Here is a 17,194-nt window from a genome sequence, read left to right on the forward strand (position 1 = left end):
TCTTTCCAACACATTTTTCCTCTTAATTCCTTTGTCCTCCCTAGCCTATTTCTCTTTATTTCATCAGGAATCAATATATTACTCTAACATTATAAAACCACCTTTTCCTCCTTTAGATACCACTTAACAGACTGATTTTCTTGGGTGGTTTTAGGGAAATCAGCTTGTTACAAACTGGCTGCAGTACACATGTCCATACACAAGCATCCTTGGTCCAAGCACTGGAGTTGCTGGAGCTGTAACAGCAGCTGAAGGGACCTCGCCATGACACGCCTCTGTTCTGTGCTGTGAATGCCCCGGGCTTCGGTCCCACTGACCCAGCTTCTCAGGCTCAGTGATTCCTCTGGGAATTTAGAGGCCATTTATAGCCATCACTAGGTATTTCTAAGTGCTAGTCTCTCTGCTTGATGCTCTACACATATTATCTTTCATCTTCAAAGATCCCTATAAGATACAAATATCCCTATAAGATCCCTATAAGATACGGTAATAATGATGATCACCCCCAGTTTACAGTTTAGGAAACAGAAGTTCAAGGAGTTTGAAAGTGAAAGTGAAAGTCGCTCAGTTGTGTTCAACTTTTTGCAACCCCATGGACTATACAGTTTGTGGAATTCTCCAGGCCAAAATACTGGAGTGGGTAGCCTTTCCCTTCCCCTGGAACCCAGGTCTCCCACATTGCAGGCAGATTCTTTACCAGCTGAGCCACAGGGAAGCTTAAGGAGTTAAGGCCGTTGTTTATGCAGAGCTGCAATTTATTTTGTCTCTAAAGTCCACACTGTTTCTTTATATTCACTTTTCCTTTGTATTTTGATATTAACTGCTTGATCTGAGAGAGCAAAAAGATTCTTGATATCTTAATGGAGAAAAACATGGAAAACGTTATTATCAGCACCCTTCAGGTTACCCTTAAAGTCACAGGATGAAGCCTGTGGCCTGAGTCTCATGAATGGTGAATTGGCGTAAAGAATGTGAGAATCAGGAATTCCAGACTCTAACTCCAAAGTCCTAGCTAAGTGCACTAAGTCGCACTAACCACCTGTGTGGCCTTGGGCAAGTTGACTTGCCTCTCTGGACCTCCATTTCCTTACCAGTATAAGAGCTTAGAGGAGGGGCTCTCTGAAGCCCCACCCTGTTCTAAGACTCCCATCACACACCTACTGAGATCCGTTCCTTTTCAGGACAATTCTGCCACTCAGAATCTTATGAAGCAAAAAACTCCATTTCCCATAACCACACATTCCACATTCCCACTTCCCCAAAGCATACGGTGCCATGATGCATGCCAGGAGCACTGTGAATGGAAGTGAGGAATGAATGAACATCAGCAGTCAACATGTTGAGTTGGTCCATGTTGTCCTTACTACTGAGCATCTACAGTGAGTATGGGAGGTGGTCCTTTTTACCAGTTATTTCAAGGACGTGGTAGCTGTCTTGGTAAAGTTAATTATTTCAAATTCTCTCCTTTATGGTCCCATTAGCAACTCTGTTGTGCCCTAGTCTCCTTTTTGGCATTTTCTATTTTTCAATATCTCTCCATGTTTGGCATATTAATTAAACACCTTTTTTAAAAACTAGACTTTAAATACAGAAAAAATATAAGATGTTTCATGTTGGCTCATGAGGGGAGGGTTCAGTGAAGACGTATTTCCGATGTGCAGGAGAAGTGTCAAGTGACATGAGGAAGAAAGGATGGCAAGATGTTTGATTTTGACATTAATCAATTTCTCTGTTCTTTCTCAGTCCCCCCAACTCCATCCTAATTTTAGCTTTTATCGTAAAGGCTCAGGACCCTGATGGAGAAGGGGGTTTGGGGGCAGTGGAGAGTGTGGGGATATAGAGAGGGTGAGGAAAGAACAGAGCAAATTATGGATATTTCCTGAGCTATCATTTGGCACAGAATCCATCAAAATACTGATCATCAAAAGTCAGACTTTCATTTTTAAAAACAAACCCAGGCTTTTGTTCTGCTTTGTCATTTGCTTGGGTGCTTTTTTTTTTTTTTTTTAATCATTGGCAAGATTGTAGTTTTTTGGAATGTTATTGATTTCTTCTGTTGATCACAAAAGCCATGTGCCCCACCAAATCTGCTCAGAGAAGAGCTCTGTGGCCAGGCTGGTACCCCAGCCTGAGGGAGGCCCAGCATAGCTCTATCCGCCTGCGTCAGGCGTGCAGGAATTTAGCATTCTCCCTGGGTGCTTCTGCCCTAGGGAGGGGAGGGGCTGCGGAGAGGAGGGCAGGGCCTCTGGGGTGTTTGCCAAAGTATCACAAGCACTTAGAGTAGGAACATATCCAACAGAAATTCCCTCCCCAGGGGTACACTGGGCAGCAGGGTGATGGGGTGATGGGGTGGGGAGTAGGTAAGGTGGTGAACAACACGTTGATCTGTGATGACATCCTGAAGAAGCGCGGAGAGGTTTTTATTAGTGACACAGGTTGCAGACACTCCTGCCAGCTACAAACTGGGGTCATCGCGTGTTAGGATCCCGCTTTGTGGCTGGCCTGGTGAGGAAGAGCACCCACGTGGCTCAGTCACAGAAGACTTCTGTGCTACAGCTGTTAGGTTGGAGGTGGGTGGTGAACTGATCTAAACCCACAGGAACATCAGGCTGTTTTAAGCTGGTAGGGAAAGGGTACAAGTGCCTGACTTTCATCTCCATAATACTGCCAAGGCCACAAAAGTATGAACTGGCCCCAGGCCAACAGGACGAGCAGTGTAAGATACAAGGAGAGACCCTCAGAGTGTCGTGGCCACGGTCACGATCCCCCAAAACACTAAAGTGAAATCAAATCAAATCAGATCAATGGGTTACTATGTCTTGATGAGTTAAAAAAATCGGTCTGCTTTATTTTCTTCACTGATGTTGGATCACTGAATTAATGAGTCTGGTCTCCATTCCCTGTTGGTTTGACTTGGATGTAAATGTTGGGAGGAGAATCCTAGGTTGTGTATCTGTTCTAGACAATTGTTTGTATCGGGGTAGCTTAGGACTATGGGGACAGAAAAATGAAAAGGAAACAGAGGTGATAAGAAGTGGGTCAAGGTAAGGATTGTTGAGGGCTGGTGGCATAAGGGACCAGGACAAACTGAGATTGTAGCAAAGAGAACTTTTGAGATGAATGACTTCTGAAAAGCTATTTATGCCACAGTCCCAGATATTGTACAAAAAATATTTTGAAGTTCTTGTGACTTACACAGAATATTTAATAAATGTACACTTTTATTGTCACAAGATACCATTTTAAGTTGAAATGGTTTATGGAGTTTCAATAGGATACTCGCTTTGAATGGGTGGGATAGACAGACGTGATTGTGAATTACCTGAGCTCTGAGAAAGACCCCTGGGAAAGGCACTTGACTTTGTGTAGGATTAATCGTCCTCTAAAATCTCAAGTTCATTTACATATATTTCTAAGAGACACTGAACCACATTCATTTCCTCAGAAGCTCTGCTTGTTCAGTTTACTGACACTGGGCTCTCTAAGGCTATTGTCATGATGGTACTTGAAGCCTATTCTGGTTGGCTAGAACATCCTTTGAAATTGTCTCATACCTACTTTTCTCAGAATGTGTACAATGAGGAAAATTCATTTCCCTCCTGTTGAGAGAAGTTAATGATCATTTTCTGTTATATTAAAATATTACCCATTGTTATGACTTCAGTTTAATGTTCCTGCAGAAATCACCACGTGCTGCAGAGTTTAGCTATGCCATGGTCAAAGCACCTGTGTGTTATTTCAGAGTTTCTCTTTAAAAAAAAAAATGAGTTGTTGCAGATGAGTTATGGGGGGAAAAAGGAAAATCACACCATTTCAGGAGAATTATTCAGTAATTATATTTTTAAACTCACTTTTAGCATGAATACCCAAATTTTTAACAATGTTGTCTCCAGAATATAATTATAAGTGCCACATTGAGTCTCTGAACCAGAAATAAGAGCCTTCCTTTAAGACATAATAAATGCTTTAAGTGTCAGGACAATGTTCCTCTTCAGGGAGAGATGAAAAGTAGAATTACAGGCTATTTCTGCATTGTATTTCCTCATGTAGTTTAGTTACCATTGTTATTTTTTCAATTTCCTGCCCTCCTTGGGGGTTCATCAACTGTGTCCACAAGGACAGGGACAGGCTGGGAAATGGACAAATGGAAAAACCAGAGTGACCTCAGAGGATTCCCAAACTCCATGAATTAGGGGTGTCTCTTTCATGTTTTGGCAAATGTCTGACCACTAGGACCAGAATTTTAGCAATGTGAAGGAGACTGTAGTGGGAGCAGCGAATGGAAGGGGCAAAAAGCTGGGATCTTAAAGTAGGGTGAGATACTTTTGAGGAGAAGGGGGAACAGTCTGGAATTCATTTCCAGCAGGCCAATCTAGTATTAATTCCTTTCCTTCTTTGTTATTTGCATTAGTTCAATCGGGCTGCCATAACAAAATACATGTCACACACGGGGTGGCTTAAGCAACCAAACTTTGTTTTCTCACAGTTTTGGAGGCTGGGTGTCCATGATCAAGGCATCAGCACAGTTGGTTTCTGCTGAGGTCTCTCTCCTTGCCTAGCAGACAGCCAACCTCTTGTTATCTATTTACAGGTTTCTCTTCTATGTGCGCCCACCCCTGATGTATTCGTCTTCATATAAGGAAGGTCCTACTCAGATGAGCTCAATCATCCCTTTGAAAGGCTTACATCCAAGTTACTCATATGTGTTAGGGGTTACTGGGGCTTCCCTGGTACTTCAGTTGGTAGAGAATCTCCCTGCAATGCAGGAGACCTGGGTTCGATCCCAGCCTTGGGCGAACCCCTGGAGAAGGAAGTGGCTTCCCACTCCAGTATTCTTGCCTGGAAAATTCCGTGGACAGAGGAACCTGGTGGGCTATAATCCACGGGGCTGCAAGTGTCAGACACGACGCAGTGACTAAATCACATCCACTGTACAACTTCATTTTATCTTAATCACCTCTTTAAAGGCCCTATCTCCAGATACACAAGATCCTACAATATTTCCTTTTATTTTAGATAGTAAGTTTCATACAAAATACACTAATAAGTATCTTTAGATATTCCAATTGTTTTATGGGTTATCCATATATAACCTAGATTTTCACTACCCACATCCCCCACCTTTGGAGAGAATAAGATAAACTTAACTCAAAACCACTTTCACCGTCCATTAAAGTTCAAAGTGTGTGCTGTGATTCCTGGGACCATCCAGGCCCTAAGTTTTATGGGCTCCTCCCACTGAATTAACAATCATGGGTGCTGCCTCTATTTTATCCATCACAACAAAACCTCACACTCATCTCCCGCAGGGGTTTTCCCAAACCTCCACTCACACCCAGAATTTTGTGAGCTTCATTCTTTTATTTAAGAATTAGGGGCTGGAACTTCCCTGGTGGTCCAGGGGTGAAGAATCCACCGTGCAATGCAGGAGACTGCACAGAATCAGGTTCGATCCCCAGTCAGGGAACTAAGATCCCACATGCCGTGGGGCAGCTAAGCCCACACCCTACAATGAAAGATCCCACATGCCACCACTGAGACCTGACACAGCCCAAAATATGTACATACGTGTATACATACATATGTGTTAAGAAAAAGAATTCGGGGCTGCAGCCAGGGTCATGGAGAGGGGCTCTCCTCACACAGAACACAATCTTACCTCTTGCCAGTCTCCCTCATTCCCACTCACCCACTTCCCATCTCTTTCTTTTCTTTTCTCTCCTCTCTCACTTATGATTATGACAAATTCCTCTCCTTATCTCATGCAGATATTTAATAATAACTTTTCTAGCTTGAATATCCCCTTGGATCTCACCCTCCACCCAAGTGGCTTGCTAAAAGTATATACTCCTTCATCCAAATATATTCAGGACTCTCTTTAAGAAGAATTCTGGTGAGTATAATTTTCTCTACCTTGTTATAAGCACATAAGTCAGCTCCTATTTTTGGTCCAACCCCCATGTTCATCCTGTACATCCACAGCAGTATGCTGGGGGCATCTCCCTCAAGTCCTGCCTCTAAGAGAGAAGGAAACTGGGAATACTGCTCTCCTGGTGCACCCACAGCTCTTCAGAAAACAGCACCAGCTCAGTTCAGTTCATTCAGTTGTGTCTGATTCTTTGTGACCCCATGGACTGCAGCATGCCAGGCCTCCCTGTCCATCACCAACTCCTGGAGCTTGCTCAAACTCATGTGCATTGAGTCACTGATGCCATCCAACCATCTCATCCTCTGTCGTCCCCTTCTCCTCCCCACCTTCAACCTTTCCCAGCATCAGGGTCTTTTCCAATGAGTCAGTTCTTCACATCAGGTGGCCAAAGTGTTGGAGTTTCAGCTTCAGCATCAGTCCTTCCAATGAACACCCAGGACTGATCTCCTTTAGGATGGACTGGTTGGATCTCCTTGCAGTCCAAGGGACTCTCAAGAGTCTTCTCCAACACCACAGTTCAAAAGCATCAGTTCTTCAGGGCTCAGCTTTCTTTATTGTCCAACTCTCACATCCATACATGACTACTGGAAAAACCATAACTTTGACTAGATGGACCTTTGTTGGCAAAGTAATGCTTTTGCTTTTTGGCAAAGGCATCTAGCTTGGTCATAACTTTTCTTCCAAGGACCATGGCTGTGCAAAGTGATGCCACCCACACTTAAAAGTCTTCATTTATTTCACTGAAATGCAATATTCCTCGGTGTGATAACTTTACAGTTTTCATCTCTCAGGCAAACCTATGGCTGCAGGCAGCCTGTTTAAGCCTGCCTCTTCCAGACTTCTCAGCTCATAGTCAGTATTCTTGCAGCCAAGGAATTTTCACTTGCCATGGGAAAAAATTCTCTGAATATTTGTGTCTCACCCAACTCAGACCACAAGGAATAAATAGGCACACTCTCTTTGAACTTGACTTCAGGGGTATGTCCATCAATCCAAGTGATTCTGGCTGCCAGAGACCGCAGACTCCAACAACCCTGAGCCCAGTTCCTCCCCAGTGTCTTCTTGAATACCCATACAATTCCTCTTTTTCCCATTAAGAAGGGATGGTCAAGGTTCTTAACATTCTTTCCTTCATGTCCCTTTCGTCCCTTTCCTTATTCCCCAGTCCTCTCCAATTTGCACACTCTCCCTAGGACTCAAATACCAGACAGTATCCCATTATTTGATGAAAACTCTCCAAGCAAGAGTGAGGATAAGGACTCTGAGTGTGAGGGCACTTGAGCTATGCAGTATTTTCAACCCACCCGAGCTGTCTGCAGTGCAGAAATGCACCTCATGGAATGGAAGCATGCACGCAGTGATTCCTGCAAGATGTCACTGTCCTCAGAAGCCATGGAGTCATGAGTTCCTGATATACTCCAGGCCTTGCAATAAACAATCATAACATCTTAGTTTTTCCTTGTCTGAGCTATCGCATCAGCCATTTTTGTTAGTTTTCAGACCCTCTTGTCAAAGAAAATACATTTCTATTTCTCCACCACCAAGCATTCCCCTGGGTCTATTTGCTGAAGGATATTCTAATGGGTACAGTATTTGTATACCACCGCATTTCCATTACACCTGCCTCATTATCTTACAGAAATCTATCTGTCCTTTGTTTGGAAATGCGCTTATTGTGGAGCCTGGTGAATCTCGGGCTGAAAGCAGAGATTTATGAGCTGTCCTCCAGTTCCTGGCAGTTCTTTCCTAAGGCCACAACCCCGAAAGATCAGTCACTGATGTGTGTTTTGGTGTCAACTCTGAAATTCTGCGTTTTAAGAACATATCCTAATGAAACCTCGGAAACAGCATGGGAAGGATTTGCTCCTGCCATGCCCCAGAAGGTCACATGCTCTAATTCAGCTTGAAGGGACACTAATCATATTCAGAGTGTGAGTAGAGAGGCTTACAGTTGGAGATGACACCATCATTTGCATAGGATGTAAAAATGAAGGACCATTAATTTTATAGCATTAATTGAAGAGCAGAAGTGTTAGACCTCTATAATTATCTTCAGTGAATAGACATCTTCACAAGTGAGGCTTGCGTGTGTGACTATGGAGGGTACAGATATCAACAGCAAAGGTAAGGCTCCAGCTGTCCTCTTCAAGATGCACAGATTAGTGGATCCTTCAGTTAAAAGTTTAACTTAAAACTGAATTGTTCCCTCTGTGTGGAAACAAGACCTTGTGGATCTTAGGCTCCTGAGAGGATGTTCTGTCCACACCTGCGTGCCACATTTCAGAGCTGCTGAGAGAGAGCACAGGGAGGAAGCCCTGCAGCCCTGGGATATAGGCAATGTCACTATATGGCATCCCCACTAGGGCCTGGAACCCCTTCCAGCTCCTGATTTCATTCCATGTACAAGTCCTATATATTATTCCCACAGGTCAACCTCTCAGCAAAAGGGCTGTGGAGCCACATGGGTAAATCACGTTCAACAATCACTCTGCAATGTCAACCACCTTACTGTTTGCAACCCAGGTCAGCATGGAAAGCGGCATTCTAAGCATTTAAACCGGAGACCATAAACAACCATTTGAGGGAGTTATTAGTCTCATAGCCAAAAAGCAAAGTAGAATAAGGGGCGTGGACTGGGGATGGGATGGACATGAAACAACCGGAGGGCAAGTTGAGTTTCATGATGCCGGCAACATGATGCCGAGGTCCAAAGCAGTGACCGTGGTTCATGTCAATCTTTGTTTCTGTCTGAGTGGGTGAGAGGATGGAGGAAAGGACTAGGAATAGGAGAACTGGGCAGAGGAGGTGCTGTCCAAGGTTTAAGACTTTGGGAGTTCTGCTCATTATCCTGCCATGCAAGACTCGTCACTTGAGAAAAAAAACATACGATCCGCTTTGGAACCTTAGAGTCATGGAATCTCCCTGGTGTGTAATTTAGGGTTCCTGGGGGGAAAGGTTGGGAGCCACTGGTGTAAATAAAGTAAGGCGTTAGCTAATGAGGTACCATGATGCATATACTCGGTCTAAATGCTCCTGTCTCCAGGGGCTCTGTGGAAGTGACGATGCTGATGGGAATTTCAGGTATCATTGTATACAGGTTGAGGAGAAATCTGGGGCCTAGGACTTTTAAGATATCTTGAGCTTTGAAACATTGTCTAATTTTGTGATCAGTTTCACTAGGTATAAGGAGCTCACTCAGGATGGTGAAAAGTGAAGTGAAAGTGAAAGTTGTGCAGTCTTGTCCGATGCTTTGTGACCCCATGGACTATACAGTCCATGGAATTCTCCAGGCCAGAATACTGAAGTGGGTAGTCATTCCCTTCTCCAAGGGGATCTTCCCAACCCTGGGATTGAACCCAGGTCTCCCACAGTGCAGGCAGATTCTTTACCAGCTGAGCCACAAGGGAAGCCTAAGAATGCTGGAGTGGGTAGCCTATCCCTTCTCCAGTGGGTCTTCCCAACCCAGGATTCAACCTGGAGTCTCCTGCATTGCAGGCGGATTCTTACCAACTGAGCTATCAGGGAGGCTTCCACTAAATTCCTCAATTTGCTCTTAGTTTCCTGGTTCATTTACTTAGTTTGGTACTATGTCATCTCATGATAACCAGGGGGGATTGGTCCAGGACCCTCCGCAGATCCCAAAGATTGCAGATGCTCAAGTCTTTCACATAAAATGCAGTAATACCGTCTGTCCTCCAAATCCAAGGATACCGAACTCAGGTACAGAGGGCTGACTATACATTTTTCTTTTGATTACTATCTTGAGGTAAATCTTACATGCAATAAACTTTACAAATTTAAGATGTACACTTTGATGTGTTTGGACGTTGTTGTAGTTCAGTCACTCAGTCATGTCTGACTCTCTGCAACACCATGGATTGCAGCACACCAGGCTTCCCTGTCCTTCAGCATCTCCCGAAGCTTGCTCAAACTCATGCCCATTGAGTCGGTGATGCCATCCAACCATCTCATCCTCTGTTGTCCCCTTTTCTCCCTGCCTTCTATCTTTCCCAGCATCAGGGTCTTTTCCAGTGAGTCAGCTCTTTGCATCAGGTGGTCAAAGTATTGGAGCTTCAGCATCAGTCCTTCCAATGAAAATTCAGGGTTGATTTCCTTTAGGATTTGACTGATTGACTTTCTTTAGTATTGATCTCCTTGGAGATATGTATATCTATCTATATTTAGATAAAATGAAAGTGTTAGTCACTAGCCATGTCTGACTTTGTGACCCCATAGACTGTGGCCCTCCAGGCTCCTCTGTCCATGGGATTCTCCAGGCAAGAATCCTGGAGTGAGTAGCCATTCCCTCCTCCAGGGGATCTTCCCAACTCAGGGATCGAACCCAGGGATCTCTCTCACTGCAGGCAGACTCTTCACCATCTGAACCACCAGGGAATATATATATGTGAAATCATAAGCGGAACATTTCTCTTACTTCCAAAAGCTTCCTTGTGTCCCTCTGCAGTCTTTCCCTCCCTCTGCCCTTGTCCCCAGCAAACACTGATTGTTTTCTGTCACTGTAGGTCAGTGGGCATTTTCTAGAATTTTGTGTAAAAAGAATCATTCAGTATGTACTCTTCTCTGTCAGCCTTCTTTCATTCAGCTGTACTGTCTTCCTTGGCACTCCACTAGAGATATTTTCCCTCCCACGCCAGAAACAGCCCCACACACCAAGGTGGTCATAGTATGACAAGATACATATGATGCGGACAAAGTATTGGGTTTTGTATATAACCACTTGCTGAGATTTTAAGGAATTATATAGTCACCCACCTGACTGGTAAGTTGAGAGTGTGATTTTCTTTTTGGAAGATGCACTAATTCTTATAGTTTGCTCTTATTCTGTAATTGAAATTCCAAGGACTTAAAGGAGCTTCAAAGCAGTCTATGCACCTGGGCGTCACACATCCTTACTTCACTTTATTACTTCCACAAAGTGGTACATCGACTTTCTGTGTGGAATGTAAACCAGGTTGATGCACCTGTGAGTGAGAGTGATTTACTTCGTGCTTGTTTTTCTAACAGCCCGTTGGATCTGGAAATGCCAAGTGGATGGAGATTGTATTAAGTGGCCTCAAAGGCCCTCCATCTTCCTCAGACTCCAAGAGGCTGAATGACTCACCCAAAGGTCAGCTCGGAAGCCATGCAAATACGGAAGCTGCTTAGGTGCTTCAGGTAAGACTCCTCCAATTGTCAGAAGCAAGAAAAAGTGAAGTGGGTCAAAAATCAAAGAAAATAAAAGGAAGGCTTCGCTGACAGCTCAGCTGGTAAAGAATCCACCTGCAGTGCAGCAGACCCCAGTTTAACTCCTGGGACGGGAAGATCCCGTGGAGAAGGGATAGGCTACTCATTCTAGTATACTTGCGCTTCCATGGTGGCTCAGTCAGTAAAGAATCTGCCCACAACACAGATGACATGGGTTCGACCCCTGGGTTGGAAAGATTCCCTGGAGGAGGGCATGACAACGCACTCCAGTATTCTTGCCTGGATAGCTTCATGGACAAAGGAGCCTGGTAGGCTACAGTTCAGGGGTCACAGGGAGTCAGACACAACTAACTACTTTCACTTTCACTTTTCAGTAGCTCAAACAGTTGGAATTCTTGTGGGGCGGGGGGTGCTGGATTGGATCTAGAGATTTAAACATGTCCTCAGCACCCAGACTCTCTCCATCTCTCAGCTCTGGCTTTCTCTGTCTTGATTTGATTCTCAGGCAGCTCTCTGTCTGGTGGCCCCGACAGCTCCAGACATAAATCCTGCCACCAAGCCAAAGGGAAACAGAGTTTCTCACACAGTTCCCTGGTAGTTCAGATGGTAAAGAATCTGCCTGCAGTGCAGGAGACTGGGGTGACAAAGAGTCAGACACAACTGAGCGACTGACACACACATCCTTGCCAAAGACTGAGTTTTAATGCACTGAGTTCGGTCATATGCTCATTACCAAAGCCAGGGGGTGGAATATGCTCATTGGTCAGAGATGCACTGTGTATTCACCCACGGCTGGGGGATAGACCAACAGTTAGTGAGTCACCTACATGGACTAATGTTTAAGGGAGAGTAATTCCCCCAGTAAATATCCAAAGAGAGGGGAATAGATGTTGAGCACATAGCAAAAACCACCCACTATAATTTCTGCTTTCTTTTATGTTGTATATAATTCCCATGCTTCCTTCAAAAAATATAGGGCTTTTTTGAGCATTCCTCTGTGTCTACTCACTTTTTCAGTCTTGTCCTATGTATGGACATATCCCTAGCATTAAAAAATTATAACCAAGATTATTTTACTCTTCCAAGGTTGGAAACCATGATCCTCACTTAAAGATGTCAAACATTCTGTTAAAGTGAGATAACATCTCAATGGAAATTTGGATAGTAGTGTTCAGGGCATGGGTCTTTCTTGTGACTCACTTACCTCACATGCCCAATGAGTATAAATAACTCTGTTACTGTCAGTATGTGGGAGGTAGAGGTTTGGGGCTCAATCTGATTATCTCTTGAAGGTCCTTCTCTGATTCTGTTCATGATTTCACAGGAACTGGCAGGGTGGTGTAATAAATTACTCAAAGTCAAAATTCTCACTCAAATTAAAAATGGGAACCAGCTGCTGGTGGTAAAGGACATAATTCATGCTTTGAGTAGCTTTCATGTATTAGGGAGATTTCCCCCCTTCTGAATCCTGCCATCCCCTCTGTGTCCGGGTATCTTCTGCAAGCTAGGATACAGCTGTATGCCGAGGACATAGGACCAAATATTCCACTGTGAGATTTAAGTTTAGGAAAGAGTGACATGAAGAAAGAAATGTTGACTAGACTCTGAGGCAAATGGTGTAGAAATGGTCATCTTTCAGAAGCCACTAAAGCCTGTATTTGAACCTGATGGGATTGGCAAATTACAAGGTCAATTGAAATCATAGCCTTTTTGAGTCTCTTAACTCAACTTTCAAAAAACTAAGATCATGGCACCTGGTCTCATCACCTCATGGCAAATAGAAGGGGAAAAAGTGGAAGTAGTGACAGATTTTATTTTCTTGGATTCCAAAATCACTGCTAACAGTGACTGCAGCTATGAAATTAAGACGATTGCTCCTTGGAAGGAAAGCTATTGCAAACCTAGACAGCATATTAAAAAGCAAAGACATCACTTTGCTGACAAAGGTCCATCTAGGCAAAGCTACGGTTTTTCCAGTGGTCATGTAAGGATGTGAAAGTTGGATCATAAAGAAGGCTGAGGGTCGAAGAACTGATACTTTCAAATTGTGGTGCTAGAGAAGATTCTTGAGGGTCCCTTGGACTGCAAGGGGATCAAACCAATCAATCCTAAAATAAATCAACCTTGACTGTTCATTGGGAGGACTTAACGCTGAAGCTCCAAGATTGTGGCTACCTAATGCAAAGAACCAACTCATGGGAAAAGACCCTGATGCTGGGAATGGTTGAGGGTGAAAGAAGAGGGCAGCAGAGGATGAGATGGTTAGATAACATCACCTACTCAATGGACATGAGTTTGAGCAAACTCTGGGAGATGGTGAAGGATAGGGAAGCCTGGCATGCTGCAGTCCATGGGGTCACAAAGAGTCAGACATGACTTAGCGACTGAACAACAGCAACAATATCAGAGTTAGGACCTTAATAGAGAAGAATATGATCCTGAGATTTTAAATTGAGGATAGATGTGCATTTCTGATGATTCAGAGAACCCTGAGTTCCCATATCACCGTGAACTTACAGAATGGTGGAAGTCTTAGTAACAGTGCCAGCTGATGCCAGCTGAGTGACAGCACCTTATGAGTTTGGACTGATGTGTGAAGGATGTGGTAAATTGTCATGATAAATTTATGACACTATTTTCCCTTCCATAACCAAAGTGCATGGGATTTGAATCCAAAAAGTAGAAGCAAAAGGGTACTTCTAATTACATCTAATGACCCCATTGAAAAAGTTTTGCTTTTAATCCCCCAATTGTGGGATCTGCCAATTTAAAAGTCTTACTGCTTGAGGAAAGAGTGGTTCCACCAGGAAGGCAGACAGTTTCATCTAATTAGAAATAAAACTCCTTGTCAAGAAGAGGATATTTTGGAATTTTCATGCCACTTCAGCAATAAAGGGGTTTTTAGATGGTCAACTAGGGTGATTGATTCCAATTAAAAAGACAAAATAGGGTAGTTTATACCATTTTGTGCGAGGAGTATTTCTGGAACCCAGGAGATCTTTTTAGGTACTTCTGTGCATTGTCCTGTCCAGTGGTAAAATTAAATGGCAACCACACATCAGAAGGATCACTAGAAGAGGCCTGATGGTCTAGAAATGAAAATTAGGCTCACCTTGTCAGGTAAAGAGCTCTAACCCGCTCACGTGCTGGTTCTGAAGGCAAAAAGAACACGGTCTGGCTGTGGAGGAAGGATGTCATTACCACCAGCCACATCCGCATGACCACTCGCAGAAACAAGGACAACAGCAGCCATTCATTTCTCTTCCTTGCCACGTATATACACTGCCTAGTCTTCATTTTCCCCTTCCTCTGTTTCCCTTCCATTTTTATAGGAAGTGTGGGTAACACAGGGTGGTAATTAGCTTTATATTTTAGTCTCTGGGCCACAGAATATCAAGATGGGATTGTGACTGAATTGGAGAAGGTGAATATCCCTGGAGACCTTAGAACTCAGTCTGGAAACTGAGAAGATTTTACCTTGCCCCCCTTTTGAGGAGAGAGTAAGCAGTTATACAAGGAACACTTACATGCTGTGAAACAGAAGCATTTTGCACTTGTGATTAGAGATATTTAGAAAATTAGTATGTAAGAGAGTTTATAGGCAGTTGGACAGGCAAATGGTAAACAGACTAGACACATTTTAAGTTGTGGGTCCCCATTTACATTTTGAGCATCCTTTCAGTGTTTGTGAAATCTTCCACGTTCTGCAGATAGACATCAGACACTTCTTTCTCATCATCCTTTACAGATAGAGATGAGTTTCCAAGACTGGGACCTAGTTGCCACTAATTAGACATGGCACAACTGCAGAGACTTAGCAGCAGCAGCAGACATGGCACATGAGATTTCAGTTTGAAAGAGAATGTCATGAAGAGGACAGTGCCATGAAGAGAGCCTTCTGTTGCGGGAGGCAGAGGCAGCAGGGCGAGAGGTCCTGGTAATAGCTTCCCAGGCCGGGTTGGCAGGGAGAGCCATGGGGCCAGCTCCCGTGGAGCAGTCTGGTGGTGCAGCCTGGCCACTGTTCCTGCAAACCCTCCTAGCTTGACTCTCTGTCTTCCTAGAAATCCCTAGAGACACCACAAATTCTTTACTAAGCTTTCTTTCCTGCTTCCATGAGCTACAGTTGTTTGCAAATAAAGACCCTCGTTGATATCCAGAGGAGCTCTTTCTGCCTGTCTCAGTCAATCCGAAAGAGCACAAAGAAGGGACTTGTACTTTTCTGCAGATGTTGGCATATCTCAGTTGTCCTTGGCTCAAAACTCTGAATACTCATCAGGTAAAGGGGAATGGTTCAACTTAAACATTCCTTTACACAAACGGACATTAGTGCAGCTGCAGTTTGTCTAGAAAACTTAAGAGCAGCCATAAAGGGAAAGCCCATCTGTTTGGGGACATGAAATCCACTTGTAGTCCACAGGATACCACATATCCAAAGCAGGGACTCTTAACAGCGAAGCCTAATTCTATAGACGAATCGTATTTACCCTCATGGCAGCCTAGTGAGATTCATCACTGTGTCCAGGGGGCCATGCATTGGACTAGCTGGTTGTTGTTATAGGTTAACAGGCTTGCAATGCAGTTTTACTAAGTCTACATTCCCTCCTGGCATTGAAGAAAATTCTGAAGTGGATTATTCCAAAAGAACACTGAATGGATTTTCATTTCAAAATTCAAGGCAGGCCCTTTCAAGGGACCTTAGAGTTTCTAGCCAAGAAGAATATTTAATAAGCCAGAATTCTACGCATGCTTAAGTTGGTACCTATTGAGCATTCATAACAATTATGGTTTATTGTAATTAATATGAAAAATTAGGACTGAGTAGGTATTAGTAAAGTTGTCCACTCCATCAAAACTCATGTCATCCTGGGTTACTGAATTAAAAATGATGAGAATTATCAAAAGGATGGTTTGCTCCCTGACTATTCACACACACAAACCATCTTTCCTTTATAACCCATTTTAATATGAGTATCTAACATCCCCCCGCTTTGCTGATACCATATGGTGTTGATGTAGGTTTATTTAGGTTCTGTGTTATCTGGGGAACTGAAAATTGACTGGGGAGTTAGACAAGCTCTTATCTCCTGCTGGCTCCTATGCTTGCTTGTACTGCACTTTAAATAAATCACTCAACCTCTGAGCCTCCATTTTCCCATTTAGAGAATGGGACCAGTGATGTCAGCTTTGCAGGCTCTTGGGAAGCTAGGGAACGGCAAGGCTCTGTTGCTTCCTGGGTGGCTAGGAGCTATTGGGTGCAAATGCACCAGTGGTATTCACCAGGAGGTAGCAACAGCCTGCAAAGAAAGATATTGACTTTCCTCAGACTCATTATTCAGAAAGCTCAAAAGCAGGTGCCTCCCTTTTTCAAATTTCCCTCCAGACAATTTCCTGTTATTTCCCTGGTATTAACTGATGGTGGGCACCCACATTCTGAATTCTCAAAAGGAGGAGATGCTTCCTACTCTTAACATTGCTTACTTTCCTTTTTACTTGCTTTGTTTGTTTCTGCAGGGGAGTAAGAAAGAGGGGACATGCCTTTCTGTGTTAATTGTGTAGGTTACTAGGTCCATGCCTGGAATGGTCAGGTTAAGCCCTACCTGCTTGCTTTTTCCACAGAGCTTTCCTCGTGGAAAACATTTTGGGGCTCAAAGAGGGGCTCATTCCAGAGTCAGGATCTTTATCCCAGCAAAGTTGCCTAGGAGGCACGACGCCATCTGTTATTAGTTAAGGTGAAAGTTAAATTTCTGTAACAAAGAGGCCCAACCGGTAACAGTCTTGATGCAAGCAGGTCAAGATGGCAGGTGGTTCTTCTCCAGTCATCCTGAAACCCTAGGTGCAATTCTGCTGCTGAGTCACTTTAGTCGTGTCCGATTCTGTGCAACCCCATAGACGGCAGCCCACCAGGCTCCCCCTGGGATTCTCCAGGCGAGAACGCTGGAGTGGGTTGCCATTTCCTTCTCCAATGCATGAAAGTGAAAAGTGAAAGTGAAGTCGCTCAGTCATGTCCGACCCTCAGCAACCCCATGGACTGCAGCCCACCAGGCTCCTCCGTCCATGGGA

This window comes from Bos indicus, chromosome 20 (assembly GCF_029378745.1).
Source record: "Bos indicus isolate NIAB-ARS_2022 breed Sahiwal x Tharparkar chromosome 20, NIAB-ARS_B.indTharparkar_mat_pri_1.0, whole genome shotgun sequence".
Classification (NCBI taxonomy): Eukaryota; Metazoa; Chordata; class Mammalia; order Artiodactyla; family Bovidae; genus Bos; species Bos indicus.